Source organism: Felis catus, chromosome E2, assembly GCF_018350175.1.
Source record: "Felis catus isolate Fca126 chromosome E2, F.catus_Fca126_mat1.0, whole genome shotgun sequence".
Classification (NCBI taxonomy): Eukaryota; Metazoa; Chordata; class Mammalia; order Carnivora; family Felidae; genus Felis; species Felis catus.
This window is the reverse complement of record NC_058382.1, coordinates 6426840-6451051: the sequence shown is the minus strand read 5'-3', so window position 1 is coordinate 6451051 and position 24212 is coordinate 6426840. Positions and strand designations below refer to the sequence as shown.

Below are 24212 nucleotides of genomic sequence, written 5' to 3'. Positions count from 1 at the left end.
AAAAAAAAAAACCATGGAAAGAGGTCATGAACACAGTTCATCTGGAAATATGTTTAATCTGCAAAGAAATCTTGTTACTTTAAGGCAAAGTCATGGTAGTTTTGACATACTGAACTCGAATTCAAAATTAGTTAACCAGAATAAAAGCTGTGCAGTGAAGAATACCGGTAAGTTTAATAGATAAATCATTTCCTCGTATTAAGCATGAAAAATGTTACACTGGAATTAAATGCAGTCAATACAGAAACACCATCAGCACCAATTGACAATTCATTACACATCAAACTGGAAAAGGAAAAGAAACATTATGAATGTATTGAATGTGGTAAAACCTTTATGAGAAGGTCTCTGCTCACTGGACATCAGAGAACTCATACAGAACAAAAGCCCCATGGATGCAGTGTATGTGAGAAAAATTTCTCCGGAAGTTTTAGCTCACTGCACATCAGAGAACTCATGCAGGAGAAACCGTGTAAACACCTTAAATGTGGTGAAGTATTCTGTAGGATACATCAGCGAACTGAAAGAAGAATGAAGCCCCATGGTTGCAGTGAGTGTGGGAAAGCTGTCTCCAGGAAGTCTCGCTCGGTACACATCAGGGATTTGACACCGGAAATTCTCCCTATGTAGGCAGTGGCGCTGGAAAATCCTGCTTTCAGAAGTCAAGTCTCGTGAGACGTCAAAGAACTCATACAGGAGAGAAACCTTATAAATGTAGTGAATGTGGGAAAGGCTATTTCACAAAGTCAGTACTCAGTAGACATCAGGGAATCCGTACAGAGAGACACAATATGGATGCAGCGATTGTAGGAAAGCCTCTCACAAATCATGCCTCATCAAACACAAGGCAAGTCACAGGAGAGAGACACATGTAGATTTAGTCAAGGTGAAAATTGTTTCTGTGGAAATCCCAGCTCATTGTGTATCACAGACCCCATACAAGAGGAAACTCTGTTAAACAGTGACTGGAAGGCCTTCTGTGGTATTCCAGACATTAAACACAAGTGGGGATAGGAATATAGTTCTTGTAGGACAACCTGTTGTTAGATGTGCACTTTTAGGAGACAACAGAGAATCTGCACAGGAGAGAAACCTTATGGATACTGTCAATGTGGTAGTGCCTTCAGTTACCAATTGTGTTTTATTTTAGGTCACAGTAAACTCATAAGGAAAATTTGATACACTCATTATGGAAAAGCCTTTGAAAAGGTGAAAGATTTATACGGTCTGAAGAGAAACCAGAGTATTGGAAAAGTCTTTGAATAAAAGTTTTCGCTTTTTATGCAGTTGAAAACTTTCACTGAGAGTACCCTAATGAAGCACCGATAATGGAAAGATAAACGTCATTAAATATCAGTGGCTCTTAGAAGGTTGAATTGTAGTGAGCTTGACTTCCAAATCATCAATAAGTTCTCATAGGAAAAAAATTATAGGAAGACAGTTATATCAGGTCCTTAAGGTCACTTTCCCATTGGATTATTCTCAAAAAGGGCTGATAAAGCTCTTAAGAACTGCTATGCTTATGGTTATAGTTATTATAGTGAAAAGTTACAGATTGAATTAGCAAATGTAAAATGCATAGGGCAGAATCCAGGAGAAACCAGGTATATATTTCCAGTTGCCTTTTCTCAGTGGAATTGTATGGACACTGCTTAATTCTTCTGCCACAATGTGACACCTCATATGGAATATTGCCAACCAGGGAAACTCACCTTTATCTCAGTGCCCAGGGTGTTTACTTGTGCTTATGTAGGAATGGAGTAACCATATGTCTGACCTGAACTCACACTCCACACTCCTCAAGGTCAACAGGTGAACAAAAACAGGTGTTTACCAAAAACATTGCTAGCATAAACTACACCGTGTGGCCCAAACCCCAGATATACAAAGACGCTCTTCTCAGGCAGTATACTCCAGGGGCTGAGAGGTTCTCTCCAAGGTGCTAGTCAAAGGTCAGTCCATTTGGGGGTGCCTGGGTGACTCAGTCGGTTAAGTATCCGACTCTTGATTTCGACTCAGATCATGATCTCACAGTTTGTGGGATTGAGCCCCACATCGGGCTCTGTGCTGACAGCATGGAGTCTGCTTGGGATTCTCTCTCTCTGTCTCTGTGTCTGCCCCTCCCCTGCTCATGTGCTCATGCACTCTCTCTCCTAATAATAAACTTGGAAGAAAGCTCAGTCCTTTGGAATGTGCTGGGTTTGAACACCCAAAACCTGCCAAGTTACAGGGGTGAATAGGATAAGGTTTTCAGTTATATTCTGTGGCCTCGTGTCAGAAACGAGAAATGTCTGCGGATACGTTAAGTGTGTGGAATCTTTAGCCAAATGGCAGAGATCTCACAAAGGAGATAAACCTATGGTTGCAATGGATATTTGGAGGCTTGTCATACATCCACCCTCATTTTTCATCAGATAAATCTCCTAAATGTGTATTTTGAGATAGAATGCCTTGAGCTCTTCCTCATCGCTATGTGAATGACTCATAACTCATTTGAAGATGGTTTATAGACAGTATCACATTGTGCATATGACATCTAAATCCACTGTCTCTGCTATCATCTTGTCTCAGAAGCAAGTTGCTAGGCCAGCACATGCTGAGGGCGGGGAGAGTTTTACAGAAGAGTATGAATACCAAAAGTTGGGAATCATTGAGGGCTTTCTTGGAGTCAGCCTGCCAGAAAAAATGATTTTCAGGAAAGAAAAAAAAAAAGAAGAAGATTCTTTGCCAAGAGCTGCCGTGGTTTCCTGCTTCAACAGTGCTTGGACAGTACCTGTGGCTTGCCTCCTCGCCTTTCTCAATAATATCCCTCTGAAAGCGGATGGTATTGGTTCTATGCTAGTGTTTCCCAAATTGACAAGTATTGCCACATTTGGCCTCTACTCCCATATTTGCTTGCCTCCAGAACACCTCCCCTCCCCTGTGATGTTCTTCCTTCATCATAAAGATCAGAAATAGAAGTTATCTCCTCTCCCCCAAAATTCCTTATGTCTTTTAAAAAATTTATTCATTTTGAGACAGAGGGCGTGAGTACACATGTGGGGGAGGGGCAGAGAGAAAGGGAGTCCCAAACAGGCTCCACGCTGTCAGCACAGAGCTCAATGTGGGGATTGAACTCACGAATCATGAGATCATGACCTGAGTGAGATCAAGAGTCAGATGCTTAACCTACTGAGCTGCCCAGGCGCCCCTCCTTCCTCTCTTATACTAGCTACTCTTGTACTGTTATATATATATATATATATATACACACACACATATATTTAACGTTTATTTATTTTTGAGAGAGAGAGAGAGACAGCACAAATGGGAGGGATATATAAAGAGAGAGACACAGAATCTGAAGCAGGCTACAGGCTCTGAGCTGTCAGCACAGAGCCTGAAGTGGGGCTCCAACCCATGAACCGTGAGGTCATGACTGAGCCGAAGTCAGATGCTTAACCAACTGAACTTAACCAACTGCCCCACTCTTGTACTATTTATCCGGTAGCCTGGCTATGTTAACTTTTTTCTCCCCTAAACTATGTTTTTTAGACCAATTTTAGATTTACAGGAAAAAAAATTGCATAGATAGAGTTCCCATATATCCCACATCCAGTTTCTCTGTAACTAACATCTAACATTAATGTGGTACATTTGTTACAATGAATGAATCAATACTGGTACATTATTGTTAACTAAAGTCCATACTATGTTTTTTACCTAATGTCCCTTTCTGTTCTAGGATTCCATCTGGGATACCATATTACGTTTTGTTGTAATACCTCTTAGTCCCTTCTTGGCTATGACAGTCTCTCAGATGTTCCTTGCTTTTAATGATCATGACAGTTTTGAGAAGTGCTGGGCAGGTATTTTGTAAAATGTCCCTCTATTGGGATTGGCCTAATATTTCTTATTATTAGACAGGTGTTCTATGTTTTGGGGGAAGACCACAGAAGTAAAATATCATATCATGCCAAGGGGACATACTGTCAACATCCTTGAACCTAAGAGATGTATTTGTCAGGTTTCTCCATTATAAGGTCATTCTTCCCTACTTCCCCCCGTCCCTGACCCTTTGTGTACTATGCTTTTTGGAAAGCAATCACTGTGCATGATAGCCCGCAATTCCAGAGTAGAGAGTTAATGCTTTATCTCCTTGAAGGTGAGGTAGCTACATAAATTATTTGGAATTCTGCATAGGAGATTTATCTGTTCTACCTTATTTGTTTAATCATTTATATCAGTATGGATCCCTGGACATTTATTTTATACCTTGGGTTATAATCCAGTACTAGTTTATTTTGTTCCTCAGATTTTTTCCAATTTTGGCCATTGAGATTGTTTTCAGTTGATTCCTGTGCCCCTTTAAAATATTCCCATCACTGTGGATTTGTTGTTGTTGTCACTGAACACTCTCTATTTATCTATCTATTTATTTATTTTTGAACTACAAGGTGCTCCAGACTCAACTTATATATATCCTCAGTCCTCCAGTCAGTCATTTCTCCAAGGAACCCTGGTTCATTTTATTGGAGAATGTTATTAGAAACCAAGATCTGGGTCCCAGGTGCCATGCAGTTATTTTGAATTTTCTGTAAATAAGAAACCCTCCCTCTTCAAAGCCAGACACATAGCATCTTCAAATCTTTTTGACTCTGATTTCTGCTTCCATTTTCACATCTCCTACTCTGACTCTGACCTTCCTGCCTTCCTCTTATAGAGTCCCTGTGATTATATTGGGCCCACCACATAGTCCAGGATTATTTCACCAACTTCAGATCCTCAACTTAATCACATCTGCAAAGTCCCTTTTGTCATATAAGGTAACATGTTCACAGGTTCTGGGGGGTAGGGCATGGGCATCTTTGGGGGCCATTATTCCTCTGCCATAGCTTTTTAATTCTTTAAATTTTATTTATTTTGAGAGAGAGAATGTGGGGGGGGGGCAGAGGATCCGAAACGGGCTTTGCACTGACAGCAGCAAGCCTGATGTGGGGCTCAAACTCAGGAACCAAGAGATCATGACCCAAGCCAAAGTCAGATGCTCAACCATCTGAGTCACCCAGGTGCCCCTCTTATGAAATTTAAATAACTTGATGTTTGCAAAGCATTTAGAACTGTGCCTGGAGCATTGTGCAAGTGGTAGATTGAATTATCATTATCATCTTTTGTCCTTAGATGGTTTATGGTGGTCCAAAGCAACTGTTTTGGACTCTGTTCTTTGGAGGCCACAGGTAGTTCATGACAATTAGCAAAATCAATTTGGTGGCTTAGAAAAGTGTCCATTCATTTCCTCTCCAAAATTGTTGAACAGATATTAAAAGAGGATGCATAGACTGAGTACTATCCCAATATTTAATGGTCAAATATTTTCATACACCCCCCACAAATGCAACCATTTTGTGAGTAGAAAGAGGGGTCCACAGAAAAAGACCAGTTACTGGTGTTTTTTAAATTTCATTTTCTAAAATGACAAGTCATTTTAGGCCCCCAGCTATTTTCTGTAATCTGTGCCCTACTTGCCTTAGCACAATTCTTGCAGAACTTCCTAGGAGGTGTCTAGATTACAAAGAAATGCAAGAACCTTAGTAGTTAAGAATTTTTAGGGAACAAAGGTAGCGCAAAAACTAAGTCTGTAGCCTAACCATTTAAGAGAAAGTCAGTGGTAAAAACAAAAACAAAAACAAAACTCTTAAGTGCTGTTTCAAAAGTAAGCTAGGCCCTGAACCCTTTGCCCAAGATGATGAGGCCAAGAATCCAGTTTATGCTGGCTCTTGGAGCATGCACATAGCCCCTTCTCCATGTCTGACATTTATTTCTGCTTCATTATAATGTTAAAATCTCGGGGCGCCTGGGTGGCTCAGTTGGATAAGCAACTGACTTGATTTTGGGTCAGGTCATGATCCCAAGGGCCATGCGATCCAGCCCTGCAACGGGCTCTGCCCTGAGTTGGAGCCTGCTTAAGATTCTCTCTCCCTCTCTCTCTCTCTCTCTCTCTCTCACTCTGTCTCTCCCTCTGTCCCACTCCCTTGTTTGAGCTCTATCTAAAATACAAAAATACGTATTAAAAAAAATCTCTGCCTAAGGAAGAGCACAAACCTCATTAACATAACATACAATGTATGTATAGGCCAATTGCCTTAAGATGCAGGCATGACCTTATTTCCACCTCTACACAGGATGACAAAACTCCCCTTTCTGAATATTCATCCTAACCCTAAATAAAAGAAACTCACTCCTTGGAAATTCAGGGCGTTGGGAGTTAATCCCTGTAATCTCCGTATTTGCTGAAAATAAAACTTCCTTTGTGACAATTCCACTTGGAATTGCTTTTTTTTTTGTTTTTTTTTTAAGTGTATTTATTTTGAGCATGATAGGGGAGGGGCAGAGAGACGGAAAGAGAGAATCCTAAGCAGGCTCTGCGCCATCAGTGTAAAGCCCTGTGAGGGACTCCAACTCACAACTCACAACTCACGAGATCAAAACCTGAGCGGAAGTCAGAGGCATAACCCACCGATCCACCCAAGCTCCCCTTGTGTAGTTTGTTATCTGTAACTCACCAAGGAGCAAATGCGCTAGTTCCTTAATAACTGGAGGTTTGGGGAATCAGTGCTTGTGGAATATCTGGGTGGAGATCATTGATGATGGGGCTTTATGTGAGAGGACATTCATGGAGACGTCTGTGAAGGGATGGCTTGTTTTCCTCACACGTGCCACAAACACGAACCACCTCCGTGTGCCAGGCGGAGCGTGCCGCTCAGCTGGGTAAGTGGTGGTGCTCCGCTGATAACAAGCAAGACCTACTGACGGGTGGCTAGTTACAATCGCTTCCGCCCAAGCGGGACAGCTTTGGACTCCGGGCAAGGAAAAAGTGGTTTTACCAAAGCTGGCACGCTTCCTAAAGCGGCTGCCGCCAAGGGCAAGTAGGGGTCAGGGCGCGGCCATGTTGCCTCACAGGTGGAGGTGGGAAATCCGGGAACCAGATGTCCCCACGGGCTCTTCCACCCGCTGCTGCGCCTGCGCGTCAGGGGTACGGGGAGCCGAGCGGAAGTGCGGTGGGTGGGCGGGTAGCCGAAGGTGCACGAGGAGGTTCCGTCCTTGACCTTTGGTCTGGTGGCCCAGCAGAACCCCCGGAAGCCCTGTGGTGAGGCCCGAGGTCTGAGCTCGGGATTGGGTTTTGAGGAGGAGGCTGGGTGGGCACAGTGACCCTGGGCTCGAAGGTCCCTGGGTGGTTTGATTCAGCGTCTGAGGTGGATGAGAGATAGTGCCCCGGATGGGAGCGTGGTTTGTTGGAAGTTTTTGTGGGGGCGGGGTGTCTCATTGAGCCTGGGGGACAAGACATGTGATGATAAAGGCAGAATACCTTTTTCTAATTAATTCGTTTATTTTGAGAGAGAGAGGGAGAGAGAGAGAACGCCAGTCGGGAAGGGGCAGAGAGAGAGAAGAGAGAGCGAGAGAAAGAGAGAATCCCAAGGTGGCTCTGCCATGTTAGCACGGAGCCCGATTTAGGGTTCGAACTCACAAACCGCCCCATAAAGGGAGAATTTCTGGCAGGGGGATGAAAGAGCTGTTTGACAGATGCTCGACCTGTACATTGCACGGTAAAATTTGCTTTATGTATATTAAACTACATCCTAAAAAGTTTTTCAAAAGGAATAAAGTAGGGGGCGCTTGGGTGGCTCAGTCACTTAAGTATCGGATTCTTGATTTCAGATCAGGTCATGATCTCACTGGTTGGTGAAGAGAGCCCATTTGGGGCCCTGTGCACGCACGTGCGCGTGATGGCTCACACTCTCAAAATAAATAAACTTTAAAAAAAAAAAAAGGAATAAAGTTCTGATACAAGGCACAGGCCAGATGCACCTTGAAAACATTGTGCTAAGTAAAGGTCATTTCCTACAGATGATAGATTTCTTTTATAGAAAATGTCCCGAGTGAGCAAATGTATGGAAACAGAGTAAGCTCATGTTGCCCAGAGATGGGAGGGATAAGGCTACTTAGGGTGATGGCCGAGGGCTACAGGGTTTTTTGTTTTTGTTTTATTTGTGGTGATTGAAATATTTAAAAAATGGTTGTGTTAATACGTGCACAGCTGTATGATAAAAAAACCACTGAAACCAGTGTGCACTGTGGGGTGTGCAGAGTGGGGTGTCTGGGTGGCTCAGTTGGTTAAGCATCCAACTTTGGCTCAGGTCATGATCTCGCAGTTTGTGAGTTTGAGCCCCATGTTGGGCTCTGTGCTCACAGCTCAGAGCCTGGAGCCTGCTTCGGATTCTGTGTCTTCCTCTCTGCTCTTTTCCCGCTTGCACTCTGTCTCTCTCTCAAAAATAAATAAACATTAAAAAAATTAAAATCTTACAAAGTAGTGGCTCCTGGGTGGCTCAGTTGGTTAAGCATTTGACTCTTGATCTCAGCTCAGACCTTGACCTCATCAGGGTCGTAAGTTCAAGTCCCGCCTTGGGCTTCACGTTGGGTATGGAGCCTACTTAAAAAAAGAAAAAAAATCTTACAAAATTCTGGAACATAAAACAAATCTAAACCAAGGAAAGAAATTACACAGTCTTTGATGTAATGGGATGAAGCTAGAAGTCAGTAGCAAAAAGATATTAGGAAATTCTCCTAAATAATCTGAACTCAGAAAACACTTCTGAATAAACATGAATCAAAGTGGAAGTCTTTAGTCAGGTACCATCTTGAACTGATTTAATAAAAGTGGTACATGTCCAACTTTGTGGGCTGCAGCTAAAGCAGTGTTTACAGGGAAACAAAGCTTGAAATGTTTCTATGGATTTTGTGTAACTTTGCCAAACAACTTTATTAATTTTAGGAGCTCTTATTATTTATTTATTTTTCAAAGAAACCATCTATTTTCCATCAATTGTATTTCAATTTTGTTCCACAGATTGTACAGGAACAGCTTAAGACCACTCAGTGGTCAATACTATCCATTCGGTGGCCTGAACAGGGGGAGCTGCACCCCAGTCTTCAGTGGGGTGCTGAACACTCCAGTCTTTGGTGGGGAATTGCTGAAAAGGCACAGAGGCACGTGCCTGCCTGCAGAGCAGGTCTGGGACCGCAGGTGGAGCAGCCATGAACTCAGGAGCCGGAGCAGTCCATTCACCCTGAAATTCTTCCTTGGTCAGTAGTTAAAACTATTTAAAAGTAAAAAAAATTATTTTTTAAATAATATTACTTATTTATTTTTATATAAATATAAATTTTATATAATAAAACTAAAAAAAATTATTTTTAAATTCCATCTAGTTTTCTATGTAAATGACCTTGTCATTTGTGAGGGAAGTGAGCTTTACTTTTTTTCCAGAGGAGAGACCTTTTATTTCTTTTTCTTCCCTGACTAGCGCAACCAGAACAAGGTAGACTAGAAGTGGAGAGAAATCCTAATTTTAATCCTGATATTAGAGCAGAGCACTCAGTATTTCATTGTTAAATATAACCTTAGCTGTAGGAGTGCCTGGGTGGCTCAGTCGATTAAGCATCCGACTCTTGGTTTTGGCTCAGGTCATGATCTCATAGTTTTGTGAGTTTGAGCCCTGCATCAGGTTCTGTGCTGGCAAGGAGGAGCCTCCTTGGAATTCTCTCTTCCTCTCTCTCTGCCCCTCCCCCACTCACACTGTCTCTCTCAAAATAAATAAATAAACTTAAATATACAATGTTAGCTATATGTTTTCATTGATTTTCTTTGTGAGGTTGAGGTTGAGGAAGTTCCCTTCTGTTACCAGTTTGCTGGGAGGTTTTTTTTTTTTTTTTTTTTTTTTTTTTTTCCAGAAATGGATTCTGGCATTTGTCTAAAGCTTTTTGTATGTCTATTGAGATGATCATGGGACTCTTCATTTTAGTTTCTTAATGTGGTCAATTACATACATGGCTTGAGTTTTGAATGTTCTTCTAATCTTGAATTCCTACGATCAAGTACAGTAAAACCTTGGATTGTGAGTAACTTGCTCTGTGAGTGTTCTACAAGATGAGCAAATATTTCTTTTTTTTTTTTTAATTTTTTTTAACGTTTATTTATTTTTGAGACAGAGAGAGACAGAGCATGAACAGGGGAGGGTCAGAGAGACGGAGACACAGAATCTGAAACAGGCTACAGGCTCTGAGCTATCAGCACAGAGCCCGACGTGGGGCTCGAACTCACGGACCGCGAGATCGTGACCTGAGCCGAAGTCGGACGCTTAACTGACCAAGCCACCCAGGCGCCCCAATGAGCAAATATTTCTAATAAACTTTAACTTGATAAACGAACAATGTCTTGCAATACTACTAGTACTTGATGCCAAGTGTCACATGATCACAACTCGTTCTTCTCTCTCTCTCTCCCTGCGGGATTGTGGGTGATTGTCAATGCAGTGTCTCATTTCCGTGAAATCCTCAAGAGGAGGCAAAAGGAAGTGTCATTGGATAGGTTCCTTGTTAAAGTTGAACGAAAAGAAAAAGATTCCATTGAGCCAATAGATGGCAGTGATTCCGTTAGTGATGGTGAGAGTCGTTCTACACAATAACCGTTCTCTCGTCTCCCTCACACCGGCCGTGAAAGTTTTCAAAGGTAAGTGCGTGCTAATTTGTTTATATTTCTTTGTATTCTGTATATTCTTTACTGTTTTGTATTATATTACAGTATTGTAATCACGTTTATATGGATATTTTTGGGTTGTGGAACGAATCATCTGAGTTTCCATTATTTCTTAAGGGGAAATTCACTTTGATATCCAAGTGCTTTGGATTACAAGCATGTTTCTGGAACGAATTATGCTCGCAAACCAAGGTTTTACTGTACCCTGCATCAAAGATGTCTTTTAAAATACATTGTGGCATTTTATTTGCTAATGTTTGGTTAATGAGAGATGCTAATCTATAGATTTCTTGTAATGGTTTTGGTGTCAGAGGAGTGATAGATTCATAGAGTAAGTTGGGATATATCCCTTCCTCTTTAAATTTGGTTAGCGTTTGCTAGAATTGGTTTGAATCTCATTATTCCTCTCTCCACCTGGTCATGCAGTGGCATCTACATGCCCTGGGTCAGCCAGGATGTTCTCCCAGACCAGGCGAACATGATCTGAGGCCTCAGAGTCCCTGGTGGGACCACCCACACATACCAAGTGACCCTTCCCTGACCTCTGTAGACTGGGGCTGGTTCTGAGATCTCAAAGGTTGCTGCAAGAGGGGCGCCTGGGTGGCGCAGTCGGTTGAGCGTCCGACTTCAGCCAGGTCACGATCTCGCGGTCCGTGAGTTCGAGCCCCGCGTCGGGCTCTGGGCTGATGGCTCAGAGCCTGGAGCCTGCTTCTGATTCTGTGTCTCCCTCTCTCTCTGCCCCTCCCCTGTTCATGCTCTGTCTCTCTCTGTCCGAAAAATAAATAAACATTGAAAAAAGGGAAATTAAAAAAAAAAAGGTTGCTGCAAGAGCAGAAGCCAGCCCAGCCCCCACCTGACTTCACTTGGACACCCTGCAGAAACGTGACCAGAGAGTCCGATTGAAAGGAAGTGGAAGATCATAATTTCTGCATGTGGGGCCCCAGTGTCTGTTTTAGGAGATCCATAGGTGATTGGTCTGTACATTAAAGTTGGAGAAGCCATGCTTGGCAAAGTGGTTCTCAGTGCTGACGTCCTGTTGTGATCCCTGGGTAGTGTTGGGAACTACCATCACCTGTGTGCCTCCTCTGGAGATTCTGTCATTTGGTCTTGGCAGGGCCCAGAATCAGCACTGGTTTAATAAAGTAGTCCAGGTGCAGGGTTCAATAAAGTAGCCCAGGTAATCCTACTGTGAAGCTCCCAAGAAGGTAGGTTTCTGAGTAGTGAGTCCATATTGTAGTCTATGGGAGGTAAGGGGGGGCCCTGCTCTCCATGGGCTTTTTAAAAAAGTGTTTTCTAGTTGTTATTTTTATTTTTGTTTTACAATCATAGGATAACACTTTGTGTATTATTTCGCCACTTGCTCATTTCACTTCAGAATCTATCATGTGATATTTTCATACCAAATGGTTAATGGCTGTAATGCTTAGTCACTCTCCTCTGGTAGGCTCCAGGTTACAGAGTGTTACAGAGAAAAACTCATACTAAAGTTAAACCTTAACTAGGCTGTAAGAAGCTACAGTTAGCATAAAAATACAGCACGAAAGTAACTTTAACATTTCCAGCCACACGATAGCTAAGACCCAAACTGGGATTAGATACCCCACTATGCTTAGCCCTAAACATAGATAGTCTAACTAAACAAAACTATCTGCCAGAGAACTTCTAGCAACAGCTTAAAACTCAAAGGACTTGGTGATGCTTTATATCCCTCTAGAGGAGCCTGTTCTATAATCGATAAACCCCGATACACCTCACCATCTCTTGCTAATTCAAAAAATAAATAAACGTTGAAAAAAAAAATAAAAAAAAAAGACATTGTAAAAATGAGAGAAAGGTACTATGGTACACTATGGCAAAGAATTGATACCTTTTAACTGAAAAAAAATGTTAATGTTTATTCATTTTTGAGAGACAGAGACAGCGTGAGTGGGAGAGGGGCAGTGAGAGAGGGAGACACAGAATCAGAGGCCGTCAGCATAGAGCCTGACACAGGGCTCGAACCCATGAACTGCAAGATCATGACCTGAGGTGAAGTTGGGCGCTTGACCAGCTGAGCCACCCAGGTGCTCAGTATCATCTTTTAGTAGTTGTTTTTCTTCCATGGTCCTTCCGGGCTGCTCTGCCTAGGAGGTGTCTTGGTCTTTGCCCTCTTCCTATGCAGTGCTGGTCCTGCTCTTCTCTCTGCCATGTCATCAGCCTGCCCAAACAACCTATATTCTTCTACATTTGGATAGGGATCAGTTGGCTCTTTCAAGTCTCGTCCTGACCTGAACACCTAAATTTATTGTGATTTAGAGAGTAGGTAAGCTTTTGCTTCAGGATAATCCAACTTTTAAAGAGTTCTATCTATTTATCTTCTATCCTCTATGTGTTTCTCTCTGGATCTATCTTTTGTTTGTTTTGGGTGACAGCTATGGTTATTTCAGGAATAGTGAGTGTTTAAGATTAGCCTGCAACTCATTTTTATTCCATTCCATTCCATTCCATTCCATTCCATTTTGTACATATAGAGGGACTGTGAGCAGGGGAGAGGGTACAGAGAGAGGGAAAGAGAATCTTAAACAGGTTCCAAGCTCAGCACAGAGCCTGACATGGGCCTCGATCCTATGACGCTGGGATCATCACCCGAGCCGAAATCAAGTGTTGGACACTCAACTGACTGGGCCACCCAGGCACCCCTGGCCTGTAACTCTTATAGCTACTGGCAAAAACTGGGAGATTTACAGATGAAAACAAAACACTTTATTGCTCAAGGCACAGGAGGCAGCGTGAACATCCTGATAGCAAGTTTCTCTTGGCTCCCTTCCTTGTTCTGACCTAATTCCAATCATGGTGATGCTGAGGGGCCCAGATGAGTGCTACACATGCAGTGTGTTTGCATCACAACCATGGAGGCCTGAGTACAGCAAAATGAGATCTTTTAAAGAGAACTGCTAACACACCTGTTGTACTCTTTTCCATGAGGAAGACATTATCTTTGTTCCCTGTACAGCAAATAAGTCAGCCTAATGTTCCAGAGAGTGACACGGTCCCTGTCTTCCAAGGACCTTTTCTAAACACACATAAGGAAACGGTCTAGAAGAAAAGCTGTCCATACTTCTGTTCATAAGACATGAACATAATGAGAAACCCATGGTAGACCTGTCTTCCAACAATATCCAGCAGTCATTTCTAGACTGTATTAGCTCCTGGAAGAATTTCCCATGAATTTATCACTCGTTCAAGTGCTCTGATTAATCAGGACAAGTCTGTTGCCAACATTGAGGCTGGAGTTCTCTGTTGTCCAGCAAGAGAGTGGATGCAGAATTGAATACGAGAGAGGCTAATGTCAGGGAAGAGACAATAGCCCTGAGTAAGGGTCTTTGCACCGTATTTATTAGGATCAAAGGACTTATAAACGTGACGGACATGCAGAAAGAGACAATAAAACAGTGATCATTAACTCACGTGTGTGAGAGAAAGGGGGTTTTGAAGGTATTTGGTGTTAGGAGTTAGGGTCAAGACAAATCAAAGTCCTGGCATTGAGTAGACGGGCCGTTTATTACAGGCACCAGGCACCTTGTCTGTTTATCTTATTTTTTCTAGGGGCTAAGATAGGGCATGCTACCTCAGGGTGAACAAGATATTTTTCTCACTAATTAGCTCTGCTGCAGTGACTTTCTGCCTATTCCTGGTCTCAGATGCTTTTGTCCTGTGACAGCGGCTTCCTCTCTCTGCTTTGTTCTATGCTGGGGGCACTTTTGCCCTCTGGTGGCTTTCCATCCTAAGCCTTGTTAACCCATTGGTGCAAGCTCAGAGAATTCTTAAACTTATTCGCCACGTGAGGCTACCCTGATTCATTCACCTTGACTATGCTTACGTAGTGTCCACATTCAGACATCTGAGGATCCCAAATACTTATAGGCTCCACCTTAGAAAGATATGTGTCTTCCCTTTAGGATTCTGTATTGACTTTTTGTGTCTGATGAGAATAAACAATTGAGTTTTATGCAAAACATAGCATTTAAATTTTTCTGGTAAGAGTAGGGGATTTTGTGTTTCTTACCCTCACAAAGCAGATGCCGGTTATAGCAGGAACTCGTCTCATAAGCAGAAAGGGGCTGACAGTTGGAAAACATATAGAAGTTAGGGCAGAGGTGTTTATTAACCACCATGTAGGATTATAAATAAAAGCAATATAAACATGAGAGATGGAGGATATGATGTAAAAGGACACAAAGGTGCTCACCAGGATGTGGGTGCTCTGGGTGGCTCTGGACTTAGCAGAGGATCTGGGGCAGACATTAGTGCTTCGAATGTGCTGGACCCGCTGCTTATGTCTGTGCAGGAAGAAAATCATGGAGTCACTGGCCCAGATTGTGAGCCCACACAAGGAGGCTTCAGGAAATACTATCAACACTGCATATACAGAAACTGTGATTGTCTCATGATTGAATGTAGAACAGTATCCAAAATCCCTTTTCTTTGTGATGTTCTGCTCCTCCGTTTCCCAGACACATACAACGCATACAGAAGAATGATAAAATTTGCTATCAGGCACATGATCCAACAGAGGGAAATGGAGAAGCCAATGTACTTTGGGGCTTTGACTTTAAGCTCCTTCAAACAGGAGTTCATGGGGCTGATCATGATGGTCTGGAAGACACTCAAGAGGCAGGTGCTGCTAATGAACACCCTCCCGCCCACTTTCTGAACTTATGAAAGAAGTTTACATCCCAAATAATCGAAGAAATACTTCAATCCCAAAGCTGTCAATGCATGGGCAGCTCCTTTAGAGAGAATTCCCAAGGAGTTGGATACAATCAGGTGCTTCAGAACCAATTCTGTGGGTCTTAACCTACCTTCAGTGTGGTAATAGATAATGGTGAAGAAGAGAGACATTGCCCAGGATTCCAACTATTGTCTGTGATAAGAATAGTATTACTATTGCCAAATCCCTAGAAGCTATTTTGCCATTCAACACATTTTCCTTTATATTAGAGCAACAGTCATTCCTGTGAACAAAAAGACTCATTGAAAATGTTGACATCAAGAGCAACTTTGGTGGTTTGCTCCTGTAGGATTGCCAGAGACTTAAAGAGGCAGGAGGAGATGGAGAGAAGTACCAGAATATTCCATGGAAAAGTCAGCTTAGTATATGCTTAATACAACATTTTCAGAAAACTGAAATTTGCTATCTACATTGGAAAAAGCACAATGTGAATCATTAGATACATCATGGGATAAATCAATTCTGAATCTATTACTGATTTAAATATTAAAGAGAAAATGTGAAGCCTGTCATTACTTGAGCTGATCAGAATGGCTGGAGATGCTTAGGAGGCCAGTGGTGCCATTGGAAACGCTCTGTCAACATTGCGTGGAAGAAAACAAAGTTACATTCCGAAGCATTGAGGAAGTGTTTCGCTGTTTTTATCTTCGAATACCTTTAAGGAGAATGGTCAGAAAGTGGGTGCCAACAGGTACTTGCAGATCAGAACCATGGACCTGAATCTGTAATGAAGGTAGAAAAGGAAAAGATGGCAGTAAGGAAGAGAGAAAGTGCCTGGAATCCCTGTATGGTCTGTGCTAAGTGGGCCATTCCTATTGGCAAATGCTTTGATGCCAATCAGTCAGTTCCCAGTGACTGATCATCATCTTGAGAGCTTGAAGAGCCTACCTGAGCACTCGTCGTGTGGACAATATTAATCATATCAAATAAAGTCCAAGATTTTCATTGAGAAATAATTAAGTTTTTGTGGTTATTGTTAAGGAGATTCCAAGAGTTCAAGTTAAAATATTTATACAGCATTACTTTGCATGAATCGTCCTATCATGCTGTACCTGTGGTATTTTGGTAGGTCTTAATACCTGAATGAGGTACACATTGGCATTGCATAATTTTCATTGTACAGAATATGAGAATTTTGGTACACAGAGGTTGAGCAATCGAGCAATCTGTCTAAATTCACCCCAGAGTGGGGACCAGAAGTTGACAGTGAAGTTTTCATAGACTGTGCTCTGACCACTCTGCTCCACTAACCATGTCAGCTGTGCCTTGACATAATTCACCTCTCTCTTTAGGTTTAGACCTTGATATTGTAGTTTACATCATTGGGAGTTTTGTTTGTAACAGGTTTCCATTTCTATTTAATTACTTGTTGTATAATTCAATGTGACATATGAATGAAGTTTTGAGGATTCTACTAAAACACAGATCCATTAATCACAGCATCATCCTAAAGTAACCTGCCCTTGCACAAGTTGGATTTTATCAACACAAGATTGTGTCACTCTTAACTTTGGCAGCAGAAAGTCTTGTTTGCTGTCCTGCTGGAGCACAGATACAATGGACATTAGGGAACAATGTCACTTTGTTCCTAAATCACGATGCGTGAAACACCTAATATGTGATAAAACATGGCAGGCCAGACACCAAATAATTACTTATTTCAGATCACATACTCCTTAGTTTTTAATGCACAAGTTAGTGTAACTATTAGCTATGGGGCAGGATTTGTGCAGTGCGGTAAACTACAAGAGACATACATAACATGGAATGTGACATTTTATGCACAGTAGAAGTTGATCATAGTGAAGTGAGTAGTGAGCTTGGGAGTGAGATTAGAATATAGTTAAATCAGAGAGAATAATATACATGCATTAGGTCCTCCCAAGTGTTTTCTGAAACCATAATGAGTGAGTTCACTTTTCCCCAAATGCTGCTTCCCTAACTTGAAGCAGGAAAGCAGTCTCATGGTAACCTTTAGAGCACCGAAAGTGCACATGTTTTCAGTAGAGACACAATAACTGTTTCTTTTTTTTCTTTTTCTTTTTCAATGTTTATTTATTTATAGGACAGAGAGAGACAGAGCATGAACGGGGGAGGGGCAGAGAGAGAGGGAGACACAGAATCAGAAACAGGCTCCAGGCTCTGAGCCATCAGCCCAGAGCCTGACGCGGGGCTCGAACTCACGGACCGCGAGATCGTGACCTGGCTGAAGTCAGACGCTTAACCGACTGCGCCACCCAGGCGCCCCCACAATAACTGTTTCAAGTGTCTCACAAACCCAGAACTAGAGTTTTACAACACACTTTCTTTATTCCAGAAATAAATTCAGATACATGGTTTCTGCACAAAGTGAGGTTATTCCGATAGTTCTGTTGTACTCTTTATTATAAGCATGAAGGCATTATAAGTACCTCTCTCATAATACAGTGAATGTAGCCCATGGTTTTTGTAAGGGAATGTGAACAGCACATCAATTTCTTAACTACAGTGTTTGAGCAGCTATGAAAACCCATTTTATTATCACTAGTATCATTCACCAACGATCATTCTTGGTAAGAATTTCATTACATTATATTAGGAGGGATCAGGAATGGGTGTAGGGACTAGGACACCCATGTCTTCACTTTCTCAGTTCCTTACTGAGGAATTATTCCTCCCCCTCCTCTAGATCAGCCATTGGATCTGTTTCTACCCCAGAAGAATCCTTTTGGTCACACAAGTACTTATTCAGATTTCATTTCGTAAGAACTCTGCCTCTTAGGCTGAAATACAAATATTCACTGAAATCTTTCCTGTTGTCAGGACAGTTGGTTCTGTGTGGAGGTCATGACAGCCAGTTCATGTCTGCAAGAGGCAGCCAGACTCAGACAAAGGTTTGTGAATTTGTGACCTCACCTCCCCTGAAAGTGCAATGACCATTTCTCCTATAGACACAGTTACAGTTCAGGCTTGTGGAGCTGAGAATCTTCATGAAAAAACATTTTCCCAGTTGGTACTTATCAGGACCAATTAAAAGTTCCTTCTGAATATCTTCAAATCGACCCTTTTATTTTTTCATGATCTCTAAAGGCTGACAGGTTCTCCTAGGAAAGAGAGAGGAAATCCTGAGGTCTGACTCACGGGAGACAGCAAAACAGGTGTATCTCACTGGATTCACTGCATCCTTTAGAAGTTCTCTACCCCAAATCAATTTGAGTGGTAATCTTCAACCCCTGAGCTGCATCATTTTTGAAGTATTCAAGATAAGTGATCTCAGAGAAAGTAACTAAAAACAGTGTCCAGTGACAGAAGAGTAAAAGTGAAAACTTGACATGAGTCATTTATCTTAGAAATGATTGGACTCATTAGTAGAGCTAAGTACAAGTTGACTTGGAAATGATGATAGAGAAATTTTATAGGAAAATAGTGTCTCAATCCCAACTGTGTGAGGAAATCCGAACAAACCAACAATCCATCGAGACAGATGTCCATGAAATGTCTGTCACAAGTGAAAGCACCCGTTTAACAGGCAGATTGTACCATTCTTTGAACGATCAGAGAAGCCAGTACTACTTCCTTAGTTCAGCTGTAGTGAATGGTTAGCAGAGTTCTCTAGACTTACGCTGAAATTTCGTTAGGGAGCATTCACTGAGTATGTAATGAGTGAAGAAACCTAAAGTTAAGAGCCAAAATAGATTCTTGAGGCTTTCCAATAGAGAAGTTACCATTTGGCCTATTCTACCATCCCTTCCCCCTGAGCATTTTATTCCAGCTGAGAAGTTAGAGGGACCACGGTCCACACAAGACCACACTCACAGCTGACACCAGCAGCAGGTTTGGAGGTTCCCCAAACCTCATTCAGTTTCCGTAGGTCTCTAGAGGGACTCACAGAACTCATCGAGAACTGTTCTCCTCACTGTTGTGGTTTATTACAGGGAAAGTGAACAGATGAACATAGGATGGGGAAGAGATGCATGGGGCAGAGTCCAGGAAATGTACCCAGTGTGGATCCTCTCATTGTCCTTTCCCTGTGGAGTCATGGAGTGTTACTTTCTCGGGTTGAGTTGGGTTAACATGGACTACTGCCAAACATGGAGTATTGCCAACAATGGAGGCTCACCCAAGCCTTGGTGCCCAGAGTTTTTAGTACAGCTGTTCCATTTACCTTCTGTATGGCTGACCTTAGTCCCCATTATGTCCCCAAGGTGAGCTGATACCTTTCATCTCCAGCCCTTCCAGAGCTGACATGATACTTTTGGCCTAAAGGCCCGTTGTAAATCCCATTGTTAGGCAGTCTGGTGGAGAAGCCTCTAAGCCAAGACGCTTCCGTGGGGCAGGACATTAAACACTCAAGAGGTCTCTCCCTGCAGCAGAGGCAAAGGCCACACCTCCCTTTGGGTGTGGTTAATTCTTCTGTACTCACACCCTAGTTCACACATCAGGGAAGAGAGCCATTTGTCTGACAACCCATCTCCAAACACAAATGCACACACAGTGTTTACTCAGATTGTGTGCAAACATATACATGCACACTTACAGATTCAAACACTGAAATATGTACTGAAATAAGTCCTTCTCTCACTCCCTCACACGCACACTCACCCCATGCAGATGTCCATGTTTCTGACGCATTCAAGATGCACACACCCACCAAGATGACATGTCCCACTCGTCCACAGTCACTCACATGGTCACCAGGTGGATATGTATCCCAGTAACATTTTCGGAGACGAAAGTTTCATGCATATCTCCAGTCCTGTGAGACAAGACAAGAGGATCCTAATTGCCCTTTGGACTCCTCACCACAGGCCACAATGGCAACATTTAATGTGTTCGGCATTGAAAAAGTACTCTGAGCTTTGCCACTGGAAGTGGGGAGTGTGGTGGGAAACTTTGAGTGTGTAGGATGTGACTGTTTTGGGTAAGAAGCAGAGCATTGGGAAAAGGGGGCTCAGGAGAAGGAGGTGCCAGGAGGGGAGGGTGGGAGTGACAGTCAGGGGTTAGAAATGTTCGGGAGGAGGTGAAGCGTTTGGTGTGGTCCCAGGGCACTGAGGGTCCCTGATGGAACAAGGGGACAAGCTGTGCCTCGAAATTGAGAGTATAGCACCCGCTGGTCTCTGTGGGGATGAGGGGAGATAATGGGGAGGGAAGAATGCTCACAAGTGTGAGTGGGGAGCAGGCCTGGGTAAGAAGCACAGGAGAGTTCATGTCCATAGTATGTTCAGGAGCACAGCAGGAAAAGGGGTATGGATTTATAAGATTGAAACATTCCTTTTTTCCTATTCATTCATTCATTCATTCATTCAATAAGAAAAGGCCAAACATTTGGATGTATCTGCAGTCTCAGAACCTTGACCCCCTACTTTCTCCTACAAATTGGTTGAGAGTTTGTCTGGAGCTGTATGAAAGCGGTATCATTATGCCAATAGAAATAGATCCTGAATTCCCGAAACATTGCTGTTTATTCAATGGAAATGATTAATGACTCATGTTATCAGAACCCTCCTTGTTTCACATTTAAAGCGTTGAATGAAAAAAAATATTGATAGTGATTATCTGGGTAGGGTTCTAAGAGCTTTAAGTTTCTCTGTATTTGGGGGGAATAACGTACAATATTCCTGTATTATTGGGAAAACATAGTGATATTTCCTAATAAAAAAAAAAAGAGTTAAATGTTGGCTCTTCCACACATGGTGGGGAGTGGATAATTGGTCACATTGCTTTGTGCACATGAGGATGGTCTCAGTGGTTCTTGAGATGGGATGACTTCACCATTTTCGCACATTCTCACATTCTCTGCATACTTGTGAACTTGACCTTCCAAATGGCTGTAACATGCAAGATTCCACCATCCGGATACCCTCTACCTTTTATTAAATGGTCACTGTCCATTTTGAACAGTTGAACCGAAAATGTAAAGTAGAAAATGTAAATCTACATCATACTCTGACCCATGGGGAGGTAAAAGGGGTTACTGTGCCTGAGTTTTGTTGGAGGATCTTGGTACAGTCTGGTCCCCAGTGCTATAGCAGGATTTGAGATGTTTCTAGGAGGGCAGTGTCTCTGAAGACAGGAGAAGAGAAAACCCATGGTATGACCTTCAGATCAGAGCTGTTTGTGTTTGAATCCCCCCTGTGGCAAAGGACATGGAAAGGTGACCTTTTCTTTTTCTTTTTTTTTTTTTTAATTTTTTTTTCCAACGTTTTTAATTTATTTTTGGGACAGAGAGAGACAGAGCATGAACGGGGGAGGGGCAGAGAGAGAGGGAGACACAGAATCGGAAACAGGCTCCAGGCTCCGAGCCATCAGCCCAGAGCCCGAGGCGGCGCTCGAACCCACGGACCGCGAGATCGTGACCTGGCTGAAGTCGGACGCTTAACCGACTGCGCCACCCAGGTGCCCCAAAGGTGGCCTTTTCTGCGTTCATGTCCGTCTGCCTGTGGGGAGGCAGGTGGAAGGGAAGGTGTGACAGTTGCTGTGGTTGTCATAACAAGGACCTTATATGGAGTGGCTGAAACAACAGAAGTGTATTGTCTGGTCATTCTAGAGGCTAAACGTCCAAGATCAAAGTGTCCTCAGGCCCGAGCACCCTGTGAAGGTCCTGGGGGGTCTGCTCCAGGCCACTTTCCCAGCTTCTGCTTCCTTGACTTGTGGAATCATAACTTCATGTGGTGTTCACCCTGTGTGCATGTCTGCCTCTAAATTTCCCCTTTTTGTTTTTTTAAAATGTTTATTAATTTATTTTGAGAGAGGGAGAGGGAGAAGGAGAGAGAGCGAGCGAGAGAGAGAGCGAGCACACAGGGAAGGAGCAGAGAGAGGGAGAGAGAGCATCCCAAGCAGGCTCCACACTGTCAGCACAGAACCTGTCTTGGGGCTCCATCTCATGAACCATGAGGTCACAACCCGAGCTGAAATCAAGGTAACTGATGAGTCACCCTGGAGCCCCTACATTTTCCCTTGTTTGTGGATGCCAGTCATGTTGGATTAGGTGTACCCTTCTCCAGTGTGATCTCATCTTAACTCATATCATCTGCAGTGATTCCATTTCTAAAGAAGGTCGTATTCTTTAGATATTCTGAGCTACCAGGGGATAAGACTTTAGTACATTCATTTTAATTTTTTGTTTGTTTTGTTTTTGCTTTTGTTTTTAAACATTTATTTATTTTGAGAGACAGGGTGCGAGTGGGTGAGGGGCAAAGAGAGAGAGACACACACACACAGAATCTGTGAAGCCAACTCCAGGTTCTGAGCTGTCAGCACAGAGCCTGACACGGGGCTCGAACCCATGAACCGTGAGATCATGACCTGAACTGAAGTTGGACACTCAACCTACTGAGCCACCCAGGCTAGCCCCTAGCACATTTCATTTTGATGGGACACAATGCAATCCATAAAGGTATGGGTATTTTAATGGCATAAAATAGGCCTCTTTGCAAAGTATGGTTTTTCCAGACAATAACAAAGAGGCCTAGAGATTTGAAGATCAAAGGGAAAAAGTCTGGGGCACCTGGGTGGTTGAGTGGGCTAAGCATCCAACTCTTGATTTTGGCTCAGGTCACGATCTTGGGATTTGAGAGACTGAGCCCCGCTTCAGGCTCTGCACTGTCAGCCTAGTGCCTGCTTAGGATTCTCTCTCTCTCTCTCTCTCTCTCTCTCTCTCTCTCTCTGGTCCTCCCCCACTTGCTCGCTCTCTCCCTCTCTAAAAATAAATAAACTTAATGGGGCGCCTGGGTGGCTCAGTCGGTTAAGTGTCCGTCTTCAGCTCAGGTCACGATCTCGTGGTCTGTGAGTTCGAGCCCCGTGTCGGCCTCTGGGCTGATGGCTCAGAGCCTGGAGCCTGCTTCCGATTCTGTGTCTCCCTCTCTCTCTGCCCCTCCCCTGTTCATGCTCTGTCTCTCTCTGTCTCAAAAATAAATTTAAAAAAGTTAAAAAAAATTAAAAATAAATAAATAAACTTAAAAAAAAAAAAGTCTTTCTCAGACTAATACTGATTACCAGGTCAGATACCATGTCCTTTCTTCCCCCTGAGAGGCCATGTGTTTATAACTTAAAACCTTTACTTCTCTCTCTCAACCCTGTCACCCCAGCCCTTGACCTGGACTCCGTGTCTCACTCATGCCCGCTCTCCTGTCCAGCGCTCTCTGTTCTGGGCCCATGGTGCCCTCCTGCCCAGGCTTCTTTCCCTCAGGCTTTACATCCTTTCCCACACACCAGTGGTTTCTAGAGGTGCTAGCTAGAAACTTGTAGTTGTTCTTGGTAATTGGCCAGTGGGGAGAAAGTTGGCAAAAATATTCTCAGGTCCCAAGCCTGTCACTGCCAGTGCTGCTTCAGGTGAAATGCTGATTGCTGTTGTGAGGTGGGGGGGGGGGGGGCGGTCACACAGTCATAAACACATCTCAGGGCCCGGTTGCCCATCTTGCACACGCACTCACTTCTCTGACCATCAACATGGAGCCCATCATGCAGGCAGCAGGAAGAAGTAGGTGGGTTTTCTCTGTGTTCATCTGAGAGGTAGACTCTGTAAGGGAAGGAACTGTGTCAGGAGTCCAGGTAAGTGACCAGATTGAACAAAGGGGGTTTTCTGCGTTTGAATCTGGCTCAGTGCCAAAGCCACGGGAAGCTGGGTTACCTCCTGAGCCAGGAGCTGAGCTGGTATAGAGAGATGGGGTCCTAGACCTACACCCAACCCTGATGGCTCCTAAGGCGTGTAGTGTAATCCTCACTGACAGTGATTGTGTGGTTTCACCCAAGTGGTCATGAAATCTGATTTTTAATGTGCTTAAGGGCTGTATTTGTGGAATCAGTATGTTGTTCAGTCTATTTTAATGAACTGTAGGCATAATTGTCAGGTTCTAAGGTGCACTTACAACACATCCATATTTGTACTAA

General features: G+C 43.1%; 1 long non-coding RNA gene and 2 pseudogenes across 1 annotated transcript; 1 reads left to right on the top strand and 2 right to left on the bottom strand.

Moving 5' to 3' along the window:
* The first annotated feature begins 6998 nt into the window (after positions 1-6998).
* LOC109494594 lies at positions 6999-10084 on the top strand. Its single transcript, XR_006590480.1, has 3 exons — positions 6999-7138; positions 8885-9120; positions 10027-10084. It is a non-coding gene; the product is annotated as an uncharacterized LOC109494594 (long non-coding RNA).
* FELCATV1R-PS74 (vomeronasal 1 receptor felCatV1R-ps74 pseudogene) lies at positions 14577-15563 on the bottom strand (annotated as a pseudogene).
* On the bottom strand, positions 15751-16202 carry FELCATV1R-PS73 (vomeronasal 1 receptor felCatV1R-ps73 pseudogene; annotated as a pseudogene).